The following is a 7,753-nucleotide window of genomic DNA, read 5'->3' as shown; positions in this document are numbered from 1 at the left end:
GCCCACCTTGGTGGAGGTAGCCTCTCCTCTCTGCTCCCTCCAGTTCCTGTCACTAGAGCCAAAGGGGCCCTCCAGCCCCACAGAACACGGGATGCACTCCAGAGGCCCAGGACCAGCAGCTTCCCTTCCTTCTCTCCCTTCCTGCCTTTGTATCCGTGGTCTCCACAGTCCCGAGGATCCATAGTGCCCCTTACCACTCCAAGGTGAAGGTGCCCTACCTCACCACTGCCCTGTCCAGCCACAGAGTGGACTTAACGAGGGCTGCCTGAGAGAGAGCCCCATCCGCCAGCACCCTGGCCCCCACCAGGGCCAACTGTAACCTGTCAGCCATAGCAATCCAGGGGTTCCAGCCTCAGGCAGTGGGGTGAACCCACAGAACCGAACTGTGTTGGGATGGAAAGAGACACAGTATTTAGAGATGTTCTCCTTGTCATGCCTTCCATCCGCTAATATGTAGGGCTCCTCCTGAGAGGATATTGTGCAGTGAATAGAATCTGTCCCCAGCATGGCATCCTGTACCTCACTGCGGTCAGCCCTGCTCTGTGCCACCTTCTCTCTGGTGCCTGTGGCCTCCTTTCTACTCCTCATCTGCATCGAAGCAGGCTTTCAGGAACGGATCCAAAATATATTTATAAAAAGGTGTAAATAACTGATAAAAGTTTAAGACATTACTTGTTAAAAAGCAAATGTGTATTTTGACAGAGCGCACAGCCCCTGGAAAAGGGAATAAATTCATAAACCTTTAATGGAGAAATTTGAATTATGTTGCAAGAGAATGTTTGGGGTTGAGCAAAATATGCCTGGTTTTCCTGAAATCACATGACAGACACCTGCTCTAAGTAGAAATTGATCGTGCACGCATGATCTCCGTACGTGCTTAATTTCAAGCAATATGCTACATGCTTTACATGTATTCTCTCATTTAATTCTTACCCAAGAAACCCACATGAAGTAGATAAATGGTGTTTCATTTATATCTTGGTGTGCAACAAGGTTAATTAAATTGCCTAAACTTGAACCGCCGGTTAGTGTGGAGCTGGGGTGTGAAGCCAACATCTTTTTCTCGACTGTGGGCTTTGGTGCTGTCTCAGATGGTGGGAAACAGTTTCCTGCTTGCTTTCTGGGTTACTTAGTTAAGGAACATACAGGGCTTGACAAATCTTTTCCTAGAATTCATCTTTCGAAGTCCCCTTCATCATCTCCTTTTTCCTCCGAACTCCCCCCAGAGCTTGTGTATTTCATCCTCATAATCATGATCCCAAACGAAACACCATGGCCTGGTCTATTCTCACTTTTCAGCCTATGCAGGATATAAAAAATAAACAGCAGATGGTGAAAAGTTAATGAGATTTAAAAAATAAGTTCACTTAAAATAATCCATGGGCTTTCCTACATGTGTTCTTGGTCTGGTTTCAAAAACCACAGGAGTTCTACTCTGCTTTAGAAAAGGCGGAATATCTTGCATTGTTTCTGTTGGGGTCAATGGGAAACCAGTCACGTGGAATCAGCACTAATCGTGTTTATAAACAAATACCACACTGACGAGTACAGACTGAGACTTCTGTGAGCTGCCTGAGGGTCAGACACGTTGGAAGCCACTCTGGAACACAGTTACAGATTTCATCCTGCCCCATGCTCCCTGGCTAAGGAGAGTAATGAAGACCCGTCTAAAGAGGGAGATAGGAAATCTGAGAGAGTCTCTTCCTGAGAGCAGTAGCCCTTGGAGCATAGCTAAGTTCTATGCTATCATAACACACATGCCCAAAATCTTTTTAAAAAGTGCTTTTTACCTTTCAAGTTAAAAAAAAAAGTTAGGAATTCAGTCTTTATTTCCTTGAACTTTATTTTACTTCTTACACAAAAGATAAATAGAAATGGAGAGAGATAGAAACAGGAAGGGAGAGAGTCAGGTCCCCTTGATGGGACAGCGATACTGCAGTTGGCCCCCAGCCTCGACCAGCTCTAAATGAGCACACTCAGGCCTGGCATACTCGGGGAGGTTTCCAGACTAAAGTCAGGGGCCTTCCGCCACGGGTCAGGCTCACAGAGTGTCACATTTAACCACTGTGCCACTGCCCTGCTCTCCTTTGGTCTTTATGATAAATGAACAGCCACATGGAGAGTTGTTCGTTGCCGAAGCTACATCCATTCTCTGCATGAAATAAAAAATAATAATTTGAAAATGCATGTAGAAATGTTATTTGCACGTTCGTCTTCCACCACAGAGTTCTCTGTACAATTAAGCGTTAAGAGCTCACTGTGGGTCCAGGATTGTTCTGGACATGATGGGAGATACAAGAGAAATTGAAAATGGGGCCTTCATCCTTGAGGAATTGATAATCCAGCTAGAGAGATGTAAGGTCCTTAACAAAATAAAGAATAGTTATTCAGCACTTCTGGTGTGCCAGACACTGTGCTCAGAGCTTTGCAGGAATGATTCCATTTAATCCTTGTAAGCCCAGTGAAGTAGGTACTATTATTATCTGTGTTTTATATAGGAGGGAATCATGGCTTGAAAGGTTTACCTAACTCTCAAAGGGTTGTTGTGAGGATTAGAGGAGACACCATAATGTCCTGTATCAGGTATGTTTAGATTTGGTTTTCTACTAAAAAGGGAAGGAAAAAAAAGGAGGGAAACAAACTGTGAAACAAATAAGAAAAAACAGTAGCTTCAACAAGATAGTTTATTTTCCCCTCTGGTAAATGAAGTCTGGAGGCAGACGGTAATTGAGCTGGCCCTGATGCGCCACTCAAGCACACAGTACAGCTACCACCAAAAATATCTGGGAAATGTAAGGACTGGTAGGTGGCATGGTGGTTGGGCCACAGGACTCCTACAGGGTTGACAGTGGTTCGAGTCTCGGACCTGGCAGCTTGCTTTCTCACTTTCTCTCTGGTGAGCGCACATGCCCTATAGGAAATTAGTAATAATAAATCAAATAAAATGAAATAAAAAATAATTCTTTTGAGAGAGAGGTCCCCACACCTAACAGCTAAATTACAGAAGTGAGTCAAGGACCACCTTTACTAGGTTACTAGGTGGGAGCTTGGTCCTCAGGTTTGGGAGGACACTCTGGGCCTGTTTAGGGAGACATCTGAGAGGGCTGGCGAATTTGATTATGTCTGCACCCTCAGCGATGCGTGTCTTGCACAAGAATAAGACCCTTTGCTATGGAGTCCCTACGTTGTTGCTGATTATTGGAGGTTCTTTTGGTCTTCATGAGTTTTCACAAATCCGATATGATGCTGTGAAGGTTAAAATTGATCCCGAATTGGAGAAAAAACTGAAAACAAATAAATATCTTGAGTTAGAGTACGAGAAAATAAACGATTCTGCTTTTGATGACTGTAAGAATATTCGAGACCCAGGCCTTGGGAAAATCCTGACCTCCTCAAAGGATGAAATCCAGAAATTCTTAAGACAGTTCGACTATGATATTTTTTTAAATGAAAATATTATCCATTGAACTTCCCACTATATACTCTTATCCTGTGGAAAGAAAATTTCAGACTTGCAGAAACCTGGATATAAGTAATTTGATGGAAGATGATCTTGATAAAAAGTCAAGTATAGGATCGGCAGGTGGCGTAGTGGTTAAGGGCACCGGACTCTCACATGGTCGACCACAGTTTGAGTCCTGGACCTGGTGGCTTGCCTTCTCACTCTCCCTCTCTCTCTCTCTCTGATCCTCTCCGGTCAAATTAAAATAAGTAAATAAATAAACTTAAATAAAATAACTTTTTAAAAAAGAAAGTCAAGTACACATCTATATACCTCCTAGCTGTTTCACATGCATACCAAAGTAACAGTCTTGATCACGTTTTATACCTTCCAATAAAAAATGGGAATACTGCTTAAAAAAATAATCATTCTTTGAAAAAAAAATCTGGGAAATGTAGACGTCTGTGGCGTGTTCTGCTTTAAAGGCCAAAGGTGGAAGAGCAGACGCGGGCAACCTGGTTCTCTGACATACGCATGCAACGTGCTGGACACAGGGCAAACATCGCAGATGTGAAGCAACCATAGCTATCCGGCATGAAGCAGCCCAGAAGAGGCTTGTTTGGTTGGTTCACTGCCACTCCTTCTGCCTAAGGGTCTCCCTTTTCTAAACTTGCGCACTTGCTTTCTGCAGGAAAGTGAGCGAGAAGGGGGGGTGCTGCAGGCCGGGAGCATCCACTCCCAGGGCTGGCCTCTCCTCGTCCTCCTCCAGAGTTGCAAGGTGGTTTGCCCTAAGGTGTTGCACCTGTGGAGAGGTGGCACCCAACCAAGTCGTGATGCAAAACAAGGAACGGCCCAGGCCGGGCCAGTTCCCCACGGAGGCTCTGCTTTCTTCTCATGTCCCTTTCGGGGCCTACAAATGACAACTCTGGCCTCTGGCAAATGGAAGCAGGTGGGCAGCTGTATGCCACTCCAGGGGACAAGCAGTCACATTGGACAGGGGTGTCCTTCACATCAACATCCACCAACAAGCAAGACGCCCCAGCGCTGTGCAAACTGGTGTTCCTGGGAGGGGGCTAGCTGTAGGTCCTGGGTTTGGTGTCCTGGTGCATTTGGTTCATTTGTTTTGAAAGGTTTTCAATGGACCATCTGAGTTTCACAGATCCCAGGTAAGAGAGAAGGCCCTCAGGCCACACAATGCTTGTACTCTATGGATTTAAGGTGTTGCCCTTAGTCTCTCAAAACCTCTAGGCTTTCTTCAAGTTCAAGATTCTGTCATGGCAGTAGGAGGTGGGTAGAGAAAAGCAGGGAGAATGATAGGGTGGAGTGGACTGGCCTGTAGGGATAAACGCGAGAAGCCCCGCTGCTTCGTATATTGGCTCGGGCCAGAAAGGCAGAGAGGAAAGAGCAGAAAGGGCTCACTTCTTCATCTAATCTATGTTCAAGTCCTTCTGTGTATGTCCTCCCACACAGAGCTTTATGTAAATTAGAAAAAGCCATCCCAAGTTCCAGGGATGCAGCCTGTGCTAGGACCCACCGAGTGGCAGGCAAGGCTCTGGCTGAATGGCAGTCCCCTCCCATCTTCTTGGCCCCGAGCGAAGCGACCCACCAGTGGGGGATTCTTTGGCGTCAGTTCATGGATCTCCTCCATCGCCACGTCCTTCCCACCTCATCCAGCCCCACCATCACTCACCTCTCACTTGGACTCTGCCCGATCCTAATAGATAAGTAGGGAACCATTTACAAAGAGGCCGAAGTGTAGACTTTGGGGTTGTCACCACGGAGGGTTACGCATTTAGTTCTAGGGATACGTTGACTAGATTAAAAGAGGTTGATCATTGCCCTTGTTTTTAAACTTCTGATTTATTGGCCAGACTGCTTGCCTGCAGGACCTCATGAATTAGTCAAGAAGTAAATCAATCTGGAGTTATTCTGTGAAAAGACACTTGTATTTTATAAAAACAAGTTTAATTTTGTTGTTATTATTTTAAAAGAATTATTTATTTATTTATTTATTTATTTATTTCCACTTATTATTATTATTTTTTTCAATTTCACCAGAGAGAGAAAGGGAAAGCAAGAAAGCAAGTCGCCAGGTCCGGGACTCGAACTGTAGTCAGCCATGTTGGAATCCAGTGCCTTTAACCACTACACCACCTGCTGGCCCCAATAGTATTATTATTATTTTTAATTTGCTACAGGGCATGTGGGAGTCCTCTGTACTAACCACCACGCCACCTGCTGGTCCCTGCATTGTATTTTTGAGGCTGAATAAATTGTTTTAACAAAGTATAAGAATTAAAACTAATTTTTTTTTTTGAGAGATTTTCACTGTAGGGCACGTGCGCTCGCCAGACAGACAGAGAGAGACATAGAGACAGAAAGCGAGAAATCACCCCCCAGGGGGGATGGTCACGCCGCAATCCCTTCTCCTCCATTCTCCTCTCGGGATCTTGGGCACGCACGCACACGCGCCCGGCGTGAGTTTTAAGCCACCGGGTCCGGGACGTGAACCGCGGTCGATTACGTGGGAGTCCAGCGACATAGCCATTACGCTAACTGCTGGTTCCCAAAACTAACTAATTTTTATGATCTTCTTAAACTCTTCTTTCTTTTCCTGTCCTCTAGGACTGTAAAAGACAGCTTTGGCCTCCAGAAAAAGGAAGAAGCAATGTAGCCATATGCAACGCCAGGGGACAAGTGCTCACGTTGGAGAGGTTCCCTTACGTCAACATCAACAAGCAAGACACTCTGTACTGTACAAATTGCACAGAATAAACTAATTGTTATGACCTTTTTAAAATTATTATTTCAGTGTCATTAAGACTGAAAGCGTCAGTCAATGAGGGTGGCCAGGCTTTCTTGGTCTTCGCCTGGGCTCCTGAGGCCTGGCCCCTATTCCGACCTTTATGTGCTGTCTTTCCAGTAGCCAGTAGGTTCCTGCCATAACCCAGATCTGAGGCCAAGCCCACTTAGACCCACCGGGTACTTCCCACGGACTGTGGGACACAGCCCTGGTGTCATCGAGCCTGTAGGGCTAACCTTTTCTCCGCAGTGGCTCCTGGCATACCTCTCTTCCCTCTGCCCTCCAGCCCCATGGCCTCCTGCTGCCTGGGACACTCTTCCCTTCTTGGCCTGGTCAGTTTCTCCTGGTTGTCAGTGTTCAGCGATATCCTCAGGGGAGCCTTCACATGTCCCTCACAGAACTTCCATCTTTTCTTTAGAGTCCGTTACCTCTGTGCAGTGGTGCATTTATCAGTGTGATCATTTGATTAATGGTTAGCAGGTACACCTAATGTGGTAAATTATTTTTATTACTTTTTAACCATTTACCGTGGTGGCTGCAGGGCGTAGCAAAGGGCAGGTGCAGAGTAGGTATTTGGCAATTATTTGCTCAATGAATGAATGCGGTTAAGTCAAGAAGCTCCGGCCCCAGCTCCTCCGTGTGGGTTATGCCTAGGATGAAACCTTCAGCAGACGTGGTCCTTGAGATGGAGGGTCACCTGCTCCACAGAGCAGTGCAGCTTGAGAGGGGAGTCATCTGAGGGTCAGAGAAGATGCAAGGAGAAGCCACTGAGATTCAAGTCCTGGAGTAATATGTGGCTATGTGGAACATTCCTTTAAGCTAAGGAGAGAAAATAATTCCTTCTACTTAACAACTTGGGCACTTTCAGAGGATCCATTAATAAGCAAATCATTCAATGCAAGTGTCATATTGTGTGAGAAGAGGCGCCACGTTCTTTGGCCCTTACCAAGCCAATCAGATGACTGTGAAGAAACCCTTGCAGAGGCCTGCTGACTCTCGTAATAAATTAGGGACAAAGCGGTTGAATATAAGCAGGGTAAAATTAAAAACCAGAAATGCACCTCATTAATGCACACGAGTTATTTTTGTTTTTATTATTGTTTGGGATTTACTGTGCCTGAAAAGTGGCCTTATTTGCAAAGTCTATATGTGCTATGAAGCAACTAACCAAACCTGTGAAAGACCCAGCAGGCCCTCAAATAAATCATTGAAGCCTTTCCAGAAAACTGAAGTAATTAGGGAACCAGCAGTTAGCGTAATGGCTATGTCGCTGGACTCCCACGTAGTCGACCGCAGTTCGCGTCCCGGGCCCGGTGGCTTAAAACTCACGCCAGGCGCATGTGCATGCGGGCCCAAGATCCCGAGAGGAGAATGGAGGAGAAGGGATTGCGGCATGACCCTCCCCCCTGGGGGGTGATTTCTCGCTTTCCGTCTCTGTCTTTCTCTGTCTGTGTGGCGAGCGCACGTGCCCTCTAGCAAAAACCTCTCCAAAAAAAAAAAAAAAAAAA

General features: G+C 45.8%; 1 pseudogene; it reads left to right on the top strand.

Moving 5' to 3' along the window:
* The first annotated feature begins 3,119 nt into the window (after positions 1-3,119).
* On the top strand, positions 3,120-3,436 carry LOC102468342 (cytochrome c oxidase assembly protein COX16 homolog, mitochondrial pseudogene; annotated as a pseudogene).
* Positions 3,437-7,753: the final 4,317 nt, after the last annotated feature.

The sequence above is a fragment of the Tupaia chinensis genome, unplaced genomic scaffold, assembly GCF_000334495.1.
Source record: "Tupaia chinensis unplaced genomic scaffold, TupChi_1.0 Scaffold000468_1, whole genome shotgun sequence".
In the NCBI taxonomy this organism is placed as follows: Eukaryota; Metazoa; Chordata; class Mammalia; order Scandentia; family Tupaiidae; genus Tupaia; species Tupaia belangeri.
Note: the sequence above shows the minus strand (reverse complement) of the source record. Positions and strands in the feature narration are given on the sequence as shown.